This window comes from Lepidochelys olivacea, assembly GCF_965140295.1.
Source record: "Lepidochelys olivacea isolate rLepOli2 genome assembly, chromosome: 10".
Classification (NCBI taxonomy): domain Eukaryota; kingdom Metazoa; phylum Chordata; order Testudines; family Cheloniidae; genus Lepidochelys; species Lepidochelys olivacea.
Window position 1 is genome coordinate 34,157,886 of NC_140420.1, and position 20,215 is coordinate 34,178,100.

At 62.6% G+C, this 20,215-nt stretch overlaps 1 protein-coding gene across 1 annotated transcript in view; it reads left to right on the forward strand.

Annotated features, from left to right (window-relative positions):
• The first annotated feature begins 250 nt into the window (after window positions 1-250).
• GLIS2 (GLIS family zinc finger 2) overlaps window positions 251-20,215 on the forward strand; it is a 33,531-nt gene continuing 13,566 nt past the window's right edge. The window contains exon 1 of the mRNA XM_084640413.1: window positions 251-362. The gene's annotated coding sequence lies outside the window, so the exon portion shown is untranslated. The remainder of the gene's footprint in view (window positions 363-20,215) is intronic.

Consider the following 20,215-nt stretch of genomic DNA (forward strand, 5'->3'; position numbering starts at 1 on the left):
CTCCCCGCCTAGGAGTCTGCCGCCTGGAAGCAGAGACCAGCCCCTCCACCCTCCTTCCCCAGGTCGGAGAGACACAAATCCAGCGCTAGAAGCAGCGGCAAACATCGCTCTCCGGAGCTGCAGATGTGGCGGAGCAGGGAAAGCAGCTCTTTCTTCTTCCAGGCGAGCTCCCCATCTGCTTCGGCTCCCGGGGCCCCGCGGAAACTTGTCCTCCCTGCTTCACCAATTTGCAGTCTGCTGTGAAAATCCCGGTACGATCCTCCGACACCCCCCTCCATCTCAACCCCCGCAGCAGGCAAGAGACTCACACAAAGCGGCGAGGAGCAGAGGCTTGTCCTCGCCCCCCCCACCCAGTAGAAAAGGTAAGGGAATCCGCGTTACCTTCGGTGCACCGCGCTGTGATCTTTCCAACTCTTTGTCGTGCCGTTTGCTTGCTGGACAGAGAGGGGCTTGGCGGAGTCACTTTCTGTATAGGTTGCAAGAGACTGGTTGCAGATCTCCTCCGGATTTTCTGTTGGGGGGGGTCTCGGGGTTGATATGGCAGAGCTGATGCAGGGGGGAGCAGGTTGTCAATAACTAGTTTGTATGTTGATTCAGTAGGTGCCACTCACCTTGTGCTGTTGCGAGACCTACTATTCCCCCCCCCCCCGCCTTTATTTTAGATATAAAGCAGAAAACTTCAGCGTTAAAGTGTCCCCCCCGCCGACGCTGTTTGGAAACAGCCATCAGTTGCAGCAGGCTGCCTTTATCCGGGGAGGGGGGTATTCTGGATTGCAGGAGGAAGTTGTGTGTTATGGACATTCATTAAGTAGAAGTAAAGGCTTTGTACTAAAGGCAGGTTTGAAAGGAACACCCCCCCCCCCACAACTACCAATAAACAAGTAACACCCCCCCTTCAATCTGGGTCTGGGTGCCCAGGGCTGCTGAGATTGGCGAGGGAGTCACCCTCCAGTGAACCTGCCCCTCTCTCTTCCTCTTGGAAGCAGAAAGGACATTTCTTTCTCTGCCTCTGCCAAGCACGTCAAGAGCCCTGGGAGAAAATGCAGGGCAGTGTGAATAAAATGGTGCTAACCAGAGGCTCCAGCCGGCCAGGGCACTTAGCTATATGACTTACATGACTCTCCAGACACCACTGGAAGGGAAAATAGCTATTGCAAAGAGAAGAGGGGCTCCCAGGTCCCTGCAGGGGCAGGCCGGGTTTGGGTGTCAAGAACTTGAGTCCTCAGCTGGACTGGTTTTGAGCCCTGCAGTTTTCTTATGTCTAAAGCGCTGCCAATGTGCGGGGTGCTGCCCAGCGAGAGTGGACCAGACCCCTGCCCCGCAGTGCTTACAGTCAAAGTAGGCCTGAATTTCACTTTGTTGGCTCCGGCAGTGAGTTTCTGGTGCCCGTGAGGGACCCTGTTCTGGAGAGGAAAATGAACGGGAAGCTGGGCTGGCACCGTCTGCCTGGCACCTGCTGGCACAGCAGGAATTCCCAGCGCACTTTGGGCTGAGGAGTGAAGGCTGCAGTGAACTGGCTCTGTCCCTCCAGCAGGTCCCTTTGGGGATGCATGCGTGTGTGAGAGCGCGGTGGCGTGGCTAACTCTGGTGGCTCGTGCTTGCCTGTTTTGCCCCCTCCAAGGAGAGATGGAATCCAAGGCTGCTGGGCTGCGAGCCCCTTGCTGTAGCACCTGCAGCTAGAGCGCAGTGCCAAAGCAGGCTGGTGGGTTTGCGCAGCCATGTGTGGTCTCTAGTGGCATGTCGAGCTCCGTGGAGCGGTTTGGGAATTCACACGCTGGCACCTCAGGAGGTGCAGGTGCCTAGATCCCATGGCCATGGATGTGTTGGAATATTGGAGCCCATCCCTGGCCGGCCAGGTGGTACACAGTGATCTCAGGCTGTGCACTTCTTTAGTCTCTCAAGCCAAGCAGGGTCTGCCTTGGCAACCATTGGGATGGGAGACATGGAAGGGAGAGAGGAGAAGAAGTGGGCTATGATGTTGCTGGTTCATTGATTAGGGGACACTCTTCCCTTTGAGCCAATATGGGCCCAATGCCCCATCTTGGTGCTAGGGGGCACTGTGTTGCCATCTGCTGGTCTTTCTGTTCCTGCTTGTTGTCAAATCCCACCTGGGGTAACTAAACCTCCCCTGGTGGTTTCATCTGGATACGATATTCTCTCCCATTCCCTGAATTAAACTGGAGTGTTGCTGTGCCCTGTTAAATGCCCCTCGAGAGGTGGTAGCATTTCAGTGGTGGGTGATGAGTGTTTGGAGTCTTAGGGAGGTAGCAGAAATGAGCGACTCCCTCTGCAAGACTCACTTGAGACTTGCCCTTCAAGCCAGGCTGAAATCCCTCTCCCAACACCTCAGTGCCGGACTGAGCACAAGGCTGCAGCACAGGACAGCTGACATTTCTGTAATGTTGCTGTGGTCAGGTCACGCTTCGATCGTGAGCCTTTGGGAAATCTCATGCTGGCACTAAAAACCCACAGTCCCCAGACCTCGAAGGTCACCCCCCAACTCCCCGCCACTGTGCCCAGCACCGCCCAGGAAAAAGATGTTGAGAATCAATGGCAACAGTTTCTAATGGGGGGGGAGGAAGGGAGCTGGCCCGGGTATTGGGATGGCGATGAGGCAGCCGGGCTGGGGCTGGGGATGGCTGTGCAGTGGGAGCCAAGGAGGCAGCAGAGAGTCCCTTGGCTCAGCCAGTGCCCCTCCCCACACAGCCCCATACAGCTCTGCTCCTTGCCTGCCCAGCCCGGTGCCCCTCTGCACAGCCCGGATTTCTCCGCTCCAGCCCCCTACCCCATTCGGCTTCTAACATGGACGGATGTTGCCACCAGGTAACACCAATGGGATAACTTCCTATGATGAGAAATACAGATTTTTACAAAACCCTAGGGGATCCCCTCCCGCCCAGCCTTTGCTCACTGACAGCGGTGGTTGCTGAAGCAGGAGGGTGATTTAGGGACCTGGGTACTCATCCCAGCTCAGCTCTCAGCCCTTGGGCAGGTCACCTCGCCTGTGTGCCTTATTTCCCATGGTAGCTCGGTGCCTGGCCACCCAAACATAGCACGCTGCCTTCCAGCACCAACCCACACCCAGCCACAGCACGGCCAGGGCCTCGCCAGCACGCTCAACCGTACAGCCCGAACCACGGGCAGGCTCAGCACTGTGCTTTCGTCTGTGGAGAGCGTGCATTCCTCAGGGTGGGGGTGCGATGGGGGGAGCAGGAGGCTGTACTGGGTGCTGGAGCTGAAAGAGGGTCTGTGGTGCAGCTGGTCGGGTGGGAGTGTGTTTGCCTAGCATGGCGTTTGGGTGGCCAGGCAGGAAGAGGAGGGTGACATGGGTGTTTGGGTGGCCAGGTGGGGGAGGGGAGCTTGGTGGGGCCATTTGGGTGGAGGGGAGGCTGGCACAGGCGTTTGCATGGGTGGCAGGTGAATCACCAGAGGTTCCCACCCCCCCGCCTGAGGACCTGCCCCCCTTCTCCGCCAGAGCTCCCCCTCCCCGTGGCTACCAGCCCCCCCAGCCCTGGAGCACCGGGCAGGCAGTGCGCCCCCGCCCCCGCAAGCGCTCTAGTACAGGACAGGCAGATGGTGCATGCCCCCCCGGGCTTCCGAGCACAGGGGGGATGGGCGGTGTCCCACAGTCTCCAAGCACAGGGCGGATGGGTGGGCCGGCACATGGCCCCCCAAACACAGGGCACGCAGCCCCAGTGCCTCCAGCCCACCCCCCCAAGCCAGGGCCCCCCAGCGCAGGGCATCCCCAGCCACCCCAGGTCCTGGCCACCCTAACCCCAGCCCCAACCCGCTGCTTCCCTGAAGAGGAACAACCTGCCTGGGCTGGGGCCATTGGGGCCAAGCAGGGAAGGGCAAGCAGGGCTTTGGGGAGGAGCGTGGGTGTGGGCACAGCCTCCCCCAGCCTATGTGATGTGACACACATGGGCATTTGGGTGGCCATGTGGGGAAGGGGAGGGTGAATTGGGTGTTTGGGTGGCCGGGCCAGGGACGGGAGGTTGACATGGTCCATGAACGTTGGCTTTCCCGGGCGATGTCCTGACTCTTCCATGATTGCGTTGCCAGGAAATGCGCCCTAGCAACCTGAACTGCAGGTTCATGACACCCCGCGACGGGGAAGCCGCGTGGTGTGAGTGAGGGACCCCCTGACCGGGTTTGACTGGCATGAGGGCAGGCCAGGAGCTGTGTCAGGCCAGCCCCACTGAGTGCGGACAGGCTTGGCATGTGCCCCACGTCTGCATTGGGATTCTTGTCTCCCTCCATCAACAGGGCCCTGAGTTAGCAGGAGTCCAACTGAGCAGAGCCCAGGCAGAGAGAGAAATCAGCAGTAGGAAGTGCTTGTAACAGGGACCTGCAATCGCTTGTTTGTCCCTAGAACGATCACCCAGGTGTATTGGCCATGCAGAGCCGCAGGCAGGTGTAATTTGGAGGGTGAGGGGCGGGGGGCTCCATATCTGAGGGGGAAAAGGAGGAGACCTTTCTCTGGCAGATGGATTTGAGGAAGCTGGTGGTTCTCTGACTTGGCTCAGGAGCTTGGGGCATTAGAACAAGGGCTGGTGGAGCTGGGGCGGGTGGCAGGGGCAGGTGTGGAAGGCAGAAGGGCAGGATCTAGCGCCACAATGGGCGTGGGGTGGGGTGTCTGGGGCTGATCTCCAGGTGTTGCACGTTGAGAAATGTCAGCTAATAAATCTCCCTCCCCCAGGGGTCTGATATTCAACTTCTCCCTCCCCCTGGGGTCCACCAGCTTCAGCACCCAGAGCCTGGGAGGCGACTGAGTTGGGCCCCAGAGTTTGAACCCTGCCTGTGCTGGAATTGCTAGCGTGAGTTGCCTTTGAGAGCCCCCCTCCCCTGCAGAGCCTCTGTCAAGAGCAGGGCCCTACACTGTCTGGCTGGGGAGAAGGAGCTGCGCTATGAGTTGTTACCACTCCTAGTCCCGTGGCCTGAGGGTGCCAAGTGGCAGTTTGTCCACTGCCATGGTTCAACCCACGGCTGGTTTGCTTTGCTGCCCATGTACTGCAGCATGCTGAGCCCCTTCTCCGGTGGGTCACCTGCCTTCCCGGAGCCTGAGCCGGACCTGCCCACCTTAGAGTCCCTAACCCCTGTGCTGGGGTGAGAACAGCTCTGATCCTGCCCTCAGGCTGCCCCACTTGTGAACTGGGCCCTGTCTGCAGCAGGTTCTCCCTCCTTGCGTCTTTCTACCTCCATTCCTCGCGCTCAGGGGAGCCAGAGCTCTCTGCATTTGACTCCTTTCCCAGGGGAAGAGCCACTGGGAAACAAACAGATGGAGCGGAGTGGGTTCTGTGAGCTCTCTGGCCCCATCCCTGCCCCGGGCTCCCTTCTACCCACAGCCCAAGGGAGCCCCCTTGCTCACCTACCCCAGGCGCAGGCTCTCTATCCCAAGACCCCGAGGTAGAGCCTCCCTGCACATCCTGGCTTTCTTGTATCCCCAGGTGCCTACCTTGCAAAGCCCGGGGAGACCCCAGCCTGTCCCATGACTGCGGGCCCATCCAGGGAGCCATGTGATGTGACTCAGCTGAGCGTGTGCTTTGCCACTCCTGGAACTGCCCGGAACTGTGCATTCATTCCCGGCAGGGGGGCAGTAACTGGCTGGCGGAGCCTTTCCCACACTGAAGCCTCAGCGCTGGACCTGTCCTCCGGCCCTCCCACGGTGCTTTGGGGCGGGGGAGGGGGGGAGAGGGGGCTGCCTGCAAAAGGCCTAGCCCCTGGCATTTCCCAGGGCAGGGAGCTAGCAGACAGACTGCTGCCCTCGTGAGGCCTCGGCAGACGGCCCCGGTGCCAAGGAGGCTGCGAGCTGCTAAAAGGCTCTCTTGTTTGAAAGGCTTATTTTGCAGCTCAGGCTGTGTCCTGCTCAGCAGCCAAGACGAGCCAATCTGGCTACTGCGTGCCGGGGCTGGGGCCATAGGGAGCAGCCACCCGGCCTCCCGATCAGACCGCCGGCTGCCAGCCTAGTGCCCGGCTGGCCCCCTAGGTAGGACACCCTGGTGGCTGAGGAGAGAAGGGCTCCCACTCTTCCCTCTGCGCAGGGCCTGTCTTGGGTTAGGAAGGGAAGAAGGGTCTGCAAGGCGTGTCCTGGAGGGGGAGGGGCATGAGAGGAGGTGACAGTCCCAGCGTGGGACCCATATAGCGCAGGAGTATTCACAGTAACCCACTGGATGGCAGTAGTGCCCATTGTGCCAGGCGCTTCCCAGTTAAAGACCGACCCTGCCCACCGAGCCAGTCAGACAGAGGAAGGGTTCTCACCCTACTGGCCAGGTGGGGAATTGAAGCCTGCTGAGACGAAGGGACTTGCTCAGAGTCCCCCAGGGAGCCTGTAGCACAGCTGGGAACAGGACACAGCTCTCCTGGGTTGCCGTCCAGCCATCCTCCCTCTGTACGTGCCAGGGACACTCTGCCCTTGGACTGGCCGCTGCGGGAGCCCCAGCTCCAGCCAGCCTGCAGATGCGAGGTGCACGCACTGGGAGCCAGGCCACCCCGGCGGCTGGCATCACTCTGAACAGCCCGGGGATGTGACGGGGACATTCCCCAACAGTGTTCAGATGCTTCCTTTCCCAGCACCGGCGAGATTCTCCCCAGTGTACTGGAAACACCTTGCACCTCCTGTTGCAGCCTCTCCCCTCCCCCAGCCACCCTGGAGAGGGTCTGGCCCATCCGTGGGCCAGCCAGGGCTGTTCTAACAGCATTGCAGGAGGGGTTCAGTGGGGTGGGACTCGACCGTGTCTGGCAACCCCTGATGAAACTCCTGTGGACACATGAGGAAAAGGAGGAGCAGGACGCTGTCAGGTTCAATAGCCGGCCACACCACATTGACAGGCCCACATTTGCTTTTTCCAAGATGGTCAGGGAGGCAACCCCATGCTCTGAGTGTCCCTAAACCTTCCACTGCCAGAATCTGGGAGTGGATGACAGGGGATGGATCACGTGATAATTGCCCTGTTTTGTTCACTCCCTCAGAAGCACCTGGCACCAGCCACTGTAAGAAGAGAGGGTACTGGGCTGGATGGACCACTGGTCGGATCCCTGTATGGCCGTTCTTACCTTCTTGTGGTCAACCCTCTCCCTTGGTCGTAATTCTCCTGCTCCCCTGTCACCCAGTCTTCCCAGGAAAGCCGAGGGGATAAGGCCTGACTTTCTAATGGAAAAAACAAACAGCAACCCAACTGACCCTTTTAGGCTGCTGCTCCCCAACAGAAAGACTGGCCTGGACCCATCCCGCCTCAGGGCAGCTGCTAGAAGTACTATTTGGCTGAGCCACACTGCCTCCTCATCTGGGCAGCGTATTCCACAGCATCCGTGTGGCCTCTTAGAGCTCTGGGTTCGGTTCCTGCCGCTGCCCTCCTGCACTGTGGGAAGGGGGTTCTAGCTCCACCAGGCCCACGCAGCCCCAGCACCTCTCTGGATGCTGATTTTGGCATCACTGGTGGGATGCACGCTGCCCCTCTCACTTCTACAGGGCCGCCCATTCAGGCCTCCAGCCCTCACCTTTCTCAGGGCAGGATCCTATGAACTCCAGACCAAGCCCGAGGCTGCAGGCCCTTGGGACGCTCCATGATCCCCTCCATAGGTCTGAGTTCAGTGCAGCACCCGCTGTCCCGTTCTGCCAGGGCAGGGCCAGCCAGTGCCCAGCCAGAGCTCCTAAGGCAAAGTACTGTTTCCTCAGAACGAAAGTGCCTAAAACACCGGAGCCCACTGAGCAGCATCTGGGCGGGCCTGGCTGGTCTCCTGCAGGGCTGTTTCTGGTCCCAGCCTCCTGCCTCTCTGTGAGTCACCCTCTCCCCAGGCCAGGCTGTTCTACTGCTCAGGGCCCTTTGTCTGCTGAACCAGGTCAAACCAGGCCGGGGGCTGTTTCCAGGGGCGGAGGAGCTGCTTCAGCTGTTACCTGCTTTGTTCCACTCCTGGGGCTTTGCATTAATTAGACCCCTCACCCCCCCACCCCCCCACACACATGGTGGTGCCTGCAGGAAGCCTCCGTTATGTGACTCATTTAGCCAGGAATACAATCTCTGCCAGCCCAGCAGTCCATGGACAGTGTTAACACAACCGGCCTTTTCCATGTGTCCATCGCGGGTGCTGGCCCTGCAGGGGTCCCTCAGCTCCTCCACCCCAACAGAGAAGCAGGGGAAAGCGCTGGGGTAAAGGGTTCCATTCCTATCCCTTTCCCCCCATCCCTTTTCCCTCCCAGAGCAGCCTGCATGTGAGAACACTGCATTCCCCGGCCACCCTCATCTTCCCCTGAACTCCCTCAGCTCCCGCCTGCGTGGGCTCCCTGGGCCAGGCTGATGTGTCGCCATGAGACAAGGGGCACAGTGCAGCCAGGCTGGGGCATGGCGAGATCATCTGGGTTACCCAGTATCCAGCTGATTTCCAGGGGTGCAACCCCCCAACCCCCCGCAACAGAGCCTGCAGGCTCTGTCCCCAGCACTGCAGGGAGGCTGGCACGTGGAGCTGGTGTATCCCATGCCTGGTGCCAGACCCTGCTTCCCATTTCTGCGTCCACCTCCCCTCCCCACTCCCGGTCTGTTCCCCATCCCAATGCCCTACCCGGCCAGCCCAGCAGGGCTGTGCAGCAGGTGCCCGGCCACAGCTGGTATGTTCAATCCAGCCTGGAGCAGATGGGCTTGTGGCTCCAGGAGCATCTCTCAGTACCCAGGCACTAGGGGCCCAGGTCTCCTCTCTCACAGGGGTCCATGGAACGGGCATGGTTTTTATCCTCATCTCCAGAGGGGTGGTGGCTGGGCTCCCCTTGGCTGCTGCCCGGGCTACGGGCTTGACCCGAGCGTCATCCATCCATCTTCATCCACGCTGACCTTGCTGTTAGCCTGCCCGCGGGCCATTGCAAGTGCTGCCAGGCAGCTGGGGCATTTCAGGGCCTATCGCTCTGCTTGCGTGTGTTTGTGTGGGCGGAGGCTGCTCTGGTGGGGCGCAGGGTCGGCCTTGGTCTGTGCCCCACTGTCTCCCCTGGATACACGGCAAAGTTGGTTCTTTTTCCAGCCAGCTGCTTTGGAGGGAGCCTTGATTCCCTCCCCACTTGCCTGACGGGGCCGCGGGGTGATTTCTTCCTGCCTCTGCCCTGGAGCATGAGGGTGGATTGGACCCTGCTAGGACTCAGAAGTGCCTGCAGAGGCTCCCTGGGAACGGCCAGCCCCTCCCGCTCCAAGCTCTGGCACGGCAGCGCGTATGAGGACAGTCCCTGTGTCTTTTGGCCCTTCCCTGTTTCTCTCCCTTGCTATTTCTGGCTGGCTTCACGACGCAGCTGCGGCTCCACAGACAGCTTGGGGCCGGCCGGCTCCCCGTTGGCAGGAGCCCAGGTGAAGCGTTCAGGATGCTGCTGGCTCGTTCTGGGGACGGGGGGGGGCAGGGCTGGACGTGCTGCATCTCTCTCGGGATATCTGAGAGAATCACGCCTGTGGAGCTGGCAGATGCTCTGCTGTGGGGCAGCCATGTTTGACCTTGAGCTGAGGGCATGGATGCTGCCCCCCACCGTAGGCTCCAATGGCTCCCCCCACCATGCACCCGGCCCCTGAGCCTGTGGCCAGGCACTGACTAACCTCCACCCCCACCAGGCCGTTGCCTGATGGGACCCAGCTGTGCCCTGGGTCTGCAGCAGCCCCTGGCAGCACTTCAGGGCTGGTGCCACCCCCCACCCCCCGCCAGGCAAATTATCTCCCCTGAGAGCAGACAGGTTTGGGGGCAGCTTGGCCTGTTGCTCCTACCCCCCATATGAGCGGGCAGGGGGGCTGGCTGTCCCCTGCCTGGTGCTTGCGACCGAGTCGCCCACGAGCGAGGGGCGAGGCTGGGGAGAATGCGGCCTGGAGAGGTCCCAGTCGATGGAGCCAGCACGCAGGAGCGTGTGTGTGCGCGAGTGCGCGCGTGTGTGCGTGCGCGCGTGTGCGTGTGTGCACATGCGTGTGCGTGCGTGTGTGTGCACGGGGGGGCAGTGGAGATCCAGGCAGCTGGTAGGGAAAGTGAGGCAGGCGCACTGCTAGTGACGAGGCAGACAGGGTGAGAAGAGAGCCCACCTCTCTAACGATGCTAAGCCCCCACGGCAGGTGGGGGGCTCCCTACCACTCTGGTAGCTCGCTGGGGGCGGGAAGGCAGCACCGACCATCCCCTCACCGGGGCAGGTGGCAGCCACTCTCGCTGGCAATCCGGCAGAGACGCTGGGGCCCAGTTTGTATCGCTCTGTCTTTAGCTCCTGCAAGAGATGGGCCTACGGCCTGTGCCCGCTGCAGCTGCGGGCCAGAGAGGGGGGAAGGTGCAATCGGCTAGGGTTTGTGGCAAAGCACCCTGTGATGCGCCCGCACTGGCTCTGTGGGTCAGTGGGAGCCTGCCATGAAGCTGGGGGGAGGGGGAGCTCGTAGGGGAAGCACTGGTTTTAACCCACGTGGGGCCTGCCTGCATACGATCCCTGTGGAGGAGGTGCCAGGCCGTCCCGCGAGGGGCAGGATGGCAGGAGATGGCTGTAGCCTCCCAGGATGGTGATTGAGATCTGCCTAGCAAAGGGTCCTGCCCTATGGCCCTCTGGGCCACCACGCCCTGGCCCCCTGGGCCGCTGGACAGAAGTGAGTGGGTATGAAGGTGGCAGGGCACGGCCAGGCCCAGGAGAAGGCCAGTGGGGGTGGAACTGCTCCCCGATCCCCCTCTTTTGCACCTGCATTTCAGAGTAGGGCGCAGGGTCAGCGACTGCCTGGCTCAGTGGGCTCAGCCTGCGCTGGCTGGCATGTTCTGGTAGCTCCCCCAATGCACTTTTAGGGGTTTCCCAAGGGTCCAGGGTGACTCCCTACCACCTGCTCATGGAGCTGGGCCTACCAGGGGAACCTGCCAGCTGCTGGCACCACGGGTGCTCTGCTCCGGGTTCCACGAGCCCCGCTCTTTCCCAGGGCAGGCCAGCAACCTACACAGCCCACCCGAGTGCCCCTCCCTTGGCTCCTGGATGTGCACGCCCGCCCGCTGCACCCCACTTCTCCACTTTCCCCTCAGTTCACCATGCACCTGAGCTCGGTGGAGATGGGAGGTTGAGTTAACAGAGCCCGAGATAAAGGGTCAAATGAAAGCAAGCGCACAGACTGCGGGCCTGGTTCCAGGGTAAAGAAAAGTATCAGCCATAACGCAGCCTGTGCTTGTTACCAGGTGACTTTCCTGGCTAAGTCAGGCCTTGCAGTGCCTGTCCAGTCCAGAGAGCCTGGATCCCCCCTTCATGCGCCCCCGCACGGGCAGAGCGGCTCCTCCCCTCCCAGATAGCAACTTGGGCGAGTTCTGCTGCCTTTATGCAGTCCCAGGCCATCGGTTTTTAGTCCCCCGCAGAGAACCCTCCGGGGTTGCTTTGTCTTTGGGGAGGCTCAGGGCTCCACCCTGTTGTTTTCAGCATTGACGGGCTCAGGGCTGCGACCTGCCTCCCCCAGGAGATGGGCTCACTATCACCGTTTTGCAACACAAGATCCTCTGTGTGACATCTCCTCCGTCATTCCCTAGTCGTCAGCTGGGCAGAGACCTCCCCCGGGCCTGCATCAGCATATGTGGAGGCGTGGTCGGGCACATCATTGGCCAGTGGCAGCTCTCAGAGGAAGGGTTAAGGCCTGTCCTGCATCATGGCGTGCAGTCCTGGAAGAGGCAGCATTGCCTAGAAGTCAGAGCACGGGGGATGGAGGGTCCTCGATTCTAAGCCCATCTTTGGTGCTGACTTGGGCAGGTCGCTGCGTTGTCTAGGGCCAGTGTGCCCTGCCTGTCCCAGGGTCGGGGGGCTCAGCTGGACGGGGAGTGGAGATCCCTGCGCGAAAGGCACTCTGCCATGGCTACATGCTGCCCTGCCCCTGCGCTGGGTGTCAGCTGGCCCAGAGGGATGTTTGCAGATGGGTGGGGACATGCGGGAATGTGGAGGGGACTCGGGCAGCTGACTTGTGACAGGCATGTGCCCTGGTGATGGTGACCTAGCCTGGGTGTTGCCTCTTGGCTTGCTGATTGTGCAAAGGCCTGGGGGAGGGGCACTTGGAAGGGGTTGGAGGGAAGGACAGTGGGCATTGGCTCTGCAGATACAAGCTGGCAGCCCTGACATCCTGGCTGCTGGCTGGCTCGGGGTGTGTGTGTGGGGGGGGGGGGGCGCGGGCTGGCTGGGAAGCCCAGGAGCCATGCACTGGAGAAGGGGGGGAAGGCAGACAGCAAGGGAGTGGCTGGGGGAGCCCCCAGGAAACTTACCACAGCTGCCCTGCCCTTGAAGGGGTTACGAGGGTCTCTCCTCCTGCACAATGCCCAGCCTCCCCAGGGCTGGCACATGGTCTCAGCTCTCTTGGCCTCCCCCACCTTTGGGAACACTCTAGGCACTGCTGCCCATCCATACGTGTCAGAGCTGGTGCCCAGAGTTGGGTAGCTGGGTCCCAGGCTGTCCCTCCCCCAACAGAGCCAGCTGGCCTGGGGGAAGCTGCTGCCAGCTTCGCTTGGCTCCAATTCGGTGTTCGTGGAGTCGTAGCTGGGCCGTGTGGTGAGGTCAGGCTGGACTGCAAAGAGAGACTCTCATTCCATGGCATCTTCTGCAGCCCCCCTCTGTTCCCAGCCAGACACGCCCTGCAGAGAGGGGTGCTTGCTGCCCAGCGTGCTCCTGCCAGGGGGCATGGAGGGAACCGGCCAGCAAAGCAGTCCTCAGTGCACTAGGAACCTGGTGATAACATCTGTCTTAATGGCCCGGCAAAACCAGAACTCCTGCTCTTCTCCCATGTGCCCAAGAGCAAGCAGTGCTGTGCAGCCCTTTGACTCCCCCTGGCCCCGCAGCTTGGGCAGCAGGGGGAGGCAGTCGGCATGCTGGGGTTGTCCTCAGCCACTGGGCAAAGTGGCAGTGCTTTGTAGGAACCAGGAGCCGGCAGGACCCTGCCTTTACACCCCAGCTGTACACCATCGCCTCCTAGTGCCACATGGGGGCTTCTGCACAGCACTGGTTCCTACGGAGAGCCTGCCTGCTGGCCCTGCTGCCCTTGGGTTTGCCCTGATGAATTGTACCCCAGTACTGGGCAGTCCCACCTGATGGGGCGATCTGATGAGCTCCCAGTCCCTGGGGGCTGGAGCACAGGGAGCCCCTCCGAGACCCAGCGTGGGCACTCCAAACCACAGGCTGCTTCTGAAAACGGTGCCCACCAGGCTAGCGATCTCTGGCCCCGATGCTCTGAGTCGTGGCCCGGAGGGACTCCTGGCTCATGTACATGCGATTTCTTCCTGCCCAGCCCCAGCTCAATCGCCTTTGTTTCCTGGGGCGTGGCCTGTAGCCAGTGGGGAGCTCTCATGTCAGGGGAGAAAATGGGGACCCACACAGAGCCCTGTGCTGTATGTGTGTGGGCAGGGTCCGATACTGCTCTCGGTGCCCCGTATGACACCTCTGTGTGGCTACAGCTGGCCTGCACCTAGGCCCATGTAATGGACACACCTGTCTTGGGTCAAACCTGGGCACCAAGGCGCTGCCAGCCTGGAGTGCCCAGAGAGCCACTTTTTGCAAGAGCTGGGGTGTTAGCCAGGGCATGCTGGTTCCTTAGCTTCCCTGTCACTGCATGCCCTGGGGTGGAGAGTTGCTGTCTGCTGTTAAAACAGCTGCCCTGTCCCAGCCCAGAGGTGGCTGCATTTCAATGGGGGCTGAATTGATTTCTGTACAATCATGATTTTCCCCCAGTGCTTCGGGGAAGACCCCAAAGTGGCAGCCGAGCAGGATTTGGGTCATTGAAGGTGCTGCCAGGCTGCAGACGCTGTTGTCTGCCCTCCCCATCGTCTGTGTTGCCCTCAAAGCCTGCGATCCCCGGCCCTTGTAGACCACATTATGGGCTCACAGAGCAAAGCAGGCATGCAGCTGAGCAGTGGACTGAGCTTGCCAGGGTGCAGGCTCCTGTGGGTGGGTTCGGGTCAGGGAGGATTCAGCGGCCGAGGCTCTCGGATGGAAGTGTTGATTTCCGGGGCAGCCCTGACGAGTGACACCAACTTGCTGGGGGAGCGAGATGCCCATGTTTGGCATGGAAATGCCCGGCCCTCCTCCTCTGTAGCCACTGGTGCATTTCCCTTGAGTAGTGCTGTGATTTCCTGGGGATCACGGCAACTTCCGCATGCTCCCTTGTCTTGGGAGGACCCCTGGAGAGAATCAGTCTGTAGGGCTTCTGGAGAGCCTGCCAACCAAGGGCAGTGCTAGGCTCCATTGCCAACTGCACGGAGGCTGTTGGGTGGCCCAACTCTCCTGACCTGGATCGGAACCGGCAGCCTCAGTCCCCCAGGGCTGGGCCATCCAGCGCCCAGCATTGGCATTTCAAAGCAGCCAGACACAGGGTACAAATGGCTCAGGGGAGGGGCCAGGACACATGGGGGAAGGGACATCTCTCCCCCAGGTGAGTGAACCACTTTAGCACCTGGACTGCCCTGCCTCTGCCACCTGCCCTGTGCCCATGGGCTTGGCACAACCAGACCAGCTTGTGCCACTGCCCCATTTTTACATGCCCAGGTCCCCCTTTATTACATCTGTCTGAAGGAGGGGTGGGATCTCAGGATGCCTGGATCCAAAGCTACCTCTGAACCACAAGTAAAGTGAGTCTGGTCTCACATCACAAAACCCTGCACAATTTCCCACTTTGTTCAGGAGAGTGCCAGGCCGATGGTCACCCACAGAGCTGGGGGGCAGGACATGAACAGCTGGGCATGGTGCCGGTCTGGACTTGAGGGCAGCAGCAGAGCTGGGCGGGGAGCCCAGGGCTGGGCTAGCAGGGGGCTGCGGGTCAGGCATGGGGGGCATCGGCGGGGCTGTGGGGAGCCCAGGGCTGGGTGAGCAGGGGGCTGCGGGTCAGGCGTGCGGGGCGTCGGCGGGGCTGTGGGGAGCCCAGGGCTGGGCGAGCAGGGGGCTGCGGGTCAGGCGTGGGGGGGCATCAGCAGCACCTAGCCACGCTCTGCCACATGCCGTGCTCTGGGCCCCCCAGTCTGCTCCTGCTGAGGTGGGCATAGCAGGTCGTGGTGTCTGGGGGGCAAGGCGGGGTGGCTCTTGCTGTTCCGGTTCCTCTGGATTCGAGGAAGGTTTGTTCCCAGGAATTTTGTGCTTCAGGGCCAGTTTGGTTTGGCAGCTGCTCGCTCGCTCGGGAGTAGTTTCTTCCGCGGTTCGAAGCCCTTTCCCAGCCAGCGGGCCCCACCCAGGCTGGCTCCCAGTAGCAGCCCAGGAATCTAGGATGAGGCCAGCCAGCTGGGGAGAACGGGTGGGGGAAGGCCCTCGGCTCCCCCTCCCCCTTGCCCCGCGCCTTGCCCTGGCGCGCAGGCTCTGGGCCCCCGGCCAAACCCCAGCCTTTGCTCAGGCCTCCTGTCAGCCTGCCCCTGCTGGGTGGAGCTGGGGCCCCAGTGGGATGGGGCGAGAAAGCCGCCAACGCCTGGACTGGGGGGACTGAGTGGAGCAGCTGGGTCAGGCAGGGTGGGGCTGGGACCGGCCCTGGCAGCGACCTGGGTTCTGTTTCCCCCCCCTAGCCAGTTGCCCCCTGTCTACAGGAGCGGCCCCCAGGGCATGCCCTGCCCTTCTCCAGCCAGCCTGTGCTGTCAGCAGTGCCCCCTGCTGGCTCTAGGAAGCTGGGGGGGGGGGGCGGGGCAGCTGCAGGGTGTTAATGCAAAGGAGACAAGGAGCAAAGGAGAGGGACTGCTGCTGGGGGAAGGGAGGGCAGGGGCAGTGGGGTGTGGGGAGGAGGACACAGGCAGCGGGGGAGGGGAAAGGAGGGCAGGGGCAGCAGGAAGGTAGGGGGTAGGAAGGCAGGGAAGCATGGGGCAGAGGACAGGGGAGAGGCAGTGGGGGTGTATGGAGGGGCAGGGCAGTGGGGGGCAGAGGTGGGTTGGAGGGGCCATGGGAGGAGGGGGAGGGGTGCAGGGCAGTGGGTGTCCAGCTCACAGCTGGGCCGTCCGGTCACTGCTGATGCGTGCACTGAGTTCCTAGCAGCCTTTTGGGTGGCTCCCTCCCCAGGGCAACCCCAGTCCCTGGGCCGGCTGCTTCCTGTCCACAGCGGGTTCAAGCCACTTACCCTCGCTGGGATGGGCTCCAGGCTCCGACAGGCCTGGGCTGTCCCCACCCCAGTGCCCCCAGCCCCCGCTGGTTCCAGGTTGGCACCCAGGGCTGTGCCACCAGAGGCTGATATGGCAGCACTAGGGGTGCAGCCCCTCCCCCATTTGATACCCGCGAGGCATGGAGGTGCCCAGCACTGGGATTCCCTGTGCCATCATCCTGCCTGGCTGGCTTGCGGCCCTTGGGAGCCCTTCAGGTATGGGTGCTGGGGGCAGGCTGGGCATTGCCAATCCTGCCCCCGCTGCCTCCCCAGGGCTGGCAGCAGGGTCCCGCCTGTCCATGGGACTCAAGCCAGGCTCTAAAGGCAGGCTGACATCACCCTTGCCCTGCCCTGCACTTCCCTTGCCCTGCCCTTGCTGTGCCCTGTCCTTGCCCTGTCCTTGCCCTGCGCTGCCCTCGCCCTGCCCTGTCCTCGCTGTGCCCTGCCCTACTCGCGGCACTGGGGCCTAAACCAGGAGCCTCTGAGCGTGAGGGAAATGCAGCCAGCGCCCTGGGGACCATGCCTCTTCTCTTCTCCTGCCTCCTTCAGTTCCCCCTGCCCCATCCCTGCAGTGAGGCAGAATGACAGGCAGGCAGCAGAGGGACCTCACAGAGATGCCCTCTGTGTGTGAGATGAGCGGGCAGACAGATGGACAGGCAGGTGAACGGACGGACCAGCAGGTGGGCAGATGGATAGGCTGTGACAAAATGGGAATATTTTGTAATATTTTGATGAGCCCCGGATTGTGCCTCAGTTTCCCCTATATGTGACATTGTTGCCTTGGGGGTGGCAGAAGGCTGATTGCTCTAAGCGCAGGTGAAGAGACATAACATGGGTGTCGCTTGGTTGTCTGGGTCTTGGTCCCCATATCAGTGGAGCCTCTGACAAGACAATGGCAGATCCAGTTGCCTGCACATTGATACCTGGCAAGCAGGGCCCCCGTCTCTCCACAGTGGGCCGAGCAGCATCGCCCCAGCTCGGGAACAAAGCACTGGGCAGGGCGAGGGAGCTAAGTGCTGGCTGCCTGAGGGAGTCGGGCTTCTCCACCCCCAGCATCTCCTTTGGCTCCCCGTGGGGGAGGGGTTCTGTAGTGCTCTCAGTGGGGGGTCCCCCAGTGCTCTCAGTGGAGCCCCTGGGTGCTGAGTGCTTTTGGAAGTCTGGGCCAAAGAGACTTGCTGGGGGTCCCAGAGCAGGTGGCGGGGCAGGGGCATGATCAGCTGAGCCCCCTTCCTCCCCCCCGGACTTCACCAGGAGTCCACTCTGCCCTTGGGATACCACAGCCCCCCCTCCCTGCCATGGAGGGGCCGTGGGGAGGGCACATGTATGTGTGCTGGGAATTGGGGGAAGGGAAGGGTGTGTGTGTGGGTGCGGGGGATTGGGGGAGGGGAGGGGTGTGTGCGCAGGGGAAGGGGAGGGGTGTGTACAGTGGAGAGGGGTGGGGGTGGCTATGTTCAGTGGATGGGGAGGGTAGGGGTGTGTGCAGGGGATGGGGAGAGGGGATGGGTGTGGGCAGGGGAGGGTTTGTTCAGTGGATGGGGAGAGGAGGTGTGTGTGCAGGGGGTTGGAGAGGGTAGGGGTGTGTGTGCAAGGGAGAGGGGTGGGGGCAGGGTGTGTTCAGTGGATGGGGGAGGGGGAGGGGTGTGCGCAGGGGAGGGTTTGTTCAGTGGATGGGGAGAGGAGATGTGTGTGCAGGGGGTTGGAGAGGGTGGGGTGTGCGCAGGGGAAGGGGAGGGCTGTGTGTGCAAGGGAGAGGGGTGGATGAGGGTGTGTTCAGTGGATGGGGGAGGGGTGTGTGTGTGCAGGGGATGGGGAGAGGTGTGCACAGGGGAAGGGGAGTAGGGCAGGGGTGTGTGCAGGGGTTGGGGAGGCGAGGGAGTATGCAGGGGAGAGTGGGAGGGGTGTGCGCATGGGGAGGGTGTGTTCAATGGATGGGGGAGAGGTGTGTGTGTGCAGGGAATGGGGAGGGTGTGCACAGGGGAAGGAGAGTGGGGGAGGGAGTACGCAGGGAAGATGGGGAGGGGTGTGCATAGGGGAGAGGGGTGGGGCGAGGGTTTGTTCAGTGGATGGGGAGAGAGGAGGGGGGTGTGTGCAGGGGATGGGGAGGGGAGGTGGTGTGAGGGGACAGGAGCGTGTCTGGAGCACAGGGTGTGGGGTGCACTGGCTGGCTGGGGGGCACTGGGGCTGGCTGGTATGTGTGGCAACGAGCCCCCAGCCCAGCCCCCTGCCCTTATTCTGGCGCCTCCTGCTGGCCCGAGTGCCCAGGTCAGTGCAGCATGGCTGGCTCCCCTGCATCTCTGCGGGAGCTGGAAGGGCCTGGGAGGAGAGGCCAGGCCAGGCTCCATGGCCCTGCTCAGCCTGCCAGTGCGGGGCTAGTTGGTGCCACCGGGCTTGGCCTGCCCTGCTGACACGTCGCTCAGGAGTCCTGCCTTCCCTGTGAGTTCACCCTGCCCATTGCCAGCCCAGCCAGCTGCCCCCAGTCCTGCCCCACACCCCATGCAACAGCCCCGGCTCCCTGGGCACAGGCTCCATCACTCCGTCTGGAAGACAGGGGCCAGGGGGGAGGGGCTGCGTCTCCCCCTTGCTGCCCCTGCTCAGCTCAGCGCTCAGCCCCCTCCCCTGGCCTGTCCTCGCCCCCCACGCAGGGCTAGGAGGTGCTTTGCATTCCAGAGCGTCTGAGCTTGGCCTGGCTGGGTGCCAGCATGGGGGGGTGCCTGGGCGCGGGGGCAGGGACAGGCCTGCTCGAGCCAGGCAGAGCCAGGGAACAGGTGCCACACGGGCACGGCTGGCAGGCACTCTAGCCCAGGAAGGGGAGAAGGAGGCTGGTGGGGGGAGAGGACGTGCAGGGGGGAGCAAGGGCTGGCCCCGGCTCCGCGGAAGTGTCTGCTTCCTGCTTGCCAGCCCCGGGCTCGCTGGAGAGGAAAGAGCCCCCCATTCATGCACCAGGCGCTGGGCTGCAGCTGCAGGCAGGGTGGGGGGCTGGCGCGGGGCCTGCCGGAGGGTCAGGAGCAGAATGAAAACAAACCTGGCCCACCGCCGGGGGACACTGCAGGGAGTGCTTCCCCCCACCCCAGTGCCACGCTGGCAGGGCCTGGCACAGAGCCCAGGCCTGCCCCTGGGAGCCCCAGCCCCACCCCCAGCAACCCCCCGCAGGGGGCAGTGCCCACTGAGACAGAGCCTGGCTTGAGGGAACAGCACAGGGCCGGGGGGAGGGGGGCAGGAAATTGCTTGAACCTGTAAAAAGCAGGGGAGGCCCTAGGATATTTCTGCCCTTGGGGTCCCTGGGGTGCAGGATGGAACCCCCTGGGGTGCCAGTGCTGGGGCGGGGGATGGAGCCCCCCCCACGGATGTCATGTCAGGAGTGAGGTATGGAGCCCCCCCGGATGGCAGTGCTGGAGGCCTGAAGCTGGCTCTGGTCTGGTCTGGAGGGGCCTGGTGGTGGTCATGGGGGCAGTCCCCGGGAAGGGGAGTGCTCTGATGCTGGCACTGGTCCATCCCTCCAGCCCTGCAGTGGGGAGGGGGCTGCAGAGATGAAGCCTGGCACAGGATGGGGGTCTGTGGAATGTCTTGGAGCCGAGACTGGGGCCCCTGTGGTCCTGGGGGCCCCGTATGGGGGAGCAGCCAGGCCATGTGGGCCTCAGCCAGGCTGTGCTGAGCACAGGGCTGGGCTGGGAGCCGGGCACATCGCACCTGCCCCCTCCCTTCCCCCTGCTGCCTCTCTGCTGCGCCCAGCCAGTGTCCCTGCCCTGCGCTGCACCACCCCCTGCCCAGCCTGACCCCAGGCTGGCGTCATGGCCCCTTCCCCATGCCTGACTCAGGTCCTGGCAGTCCAGGCCTGGCGTGGGTCGCAGAGAGGAGGTGGCGGCGGTAGCAGGCTCCCAAGGGAGGGCGCTAGCGAGCCCTGGGCTCTAGGAGGAGCTGGCTGAGATCACAGCTGAGACAAGCGCCTTGTTCTCAGCCAGCTGCAAAACAGACCCTTCGCCAAAGCCAGCATGGGCATCATGCTCTGCATGGCCGGGCAGGGGGTTGGGGGGGGGAACGGACGACAGGGCTGGGTGGAGGTGCCAGGGCTGAGACAGCAGGGGCTGTGGGTTGGGATTGAGGGGCACCGACAGAGCTGGGGCGGGGGGGTGGGGTGTAGCAGGCCTGGTGTGTACACAGCACCCTGCATTGTCCAG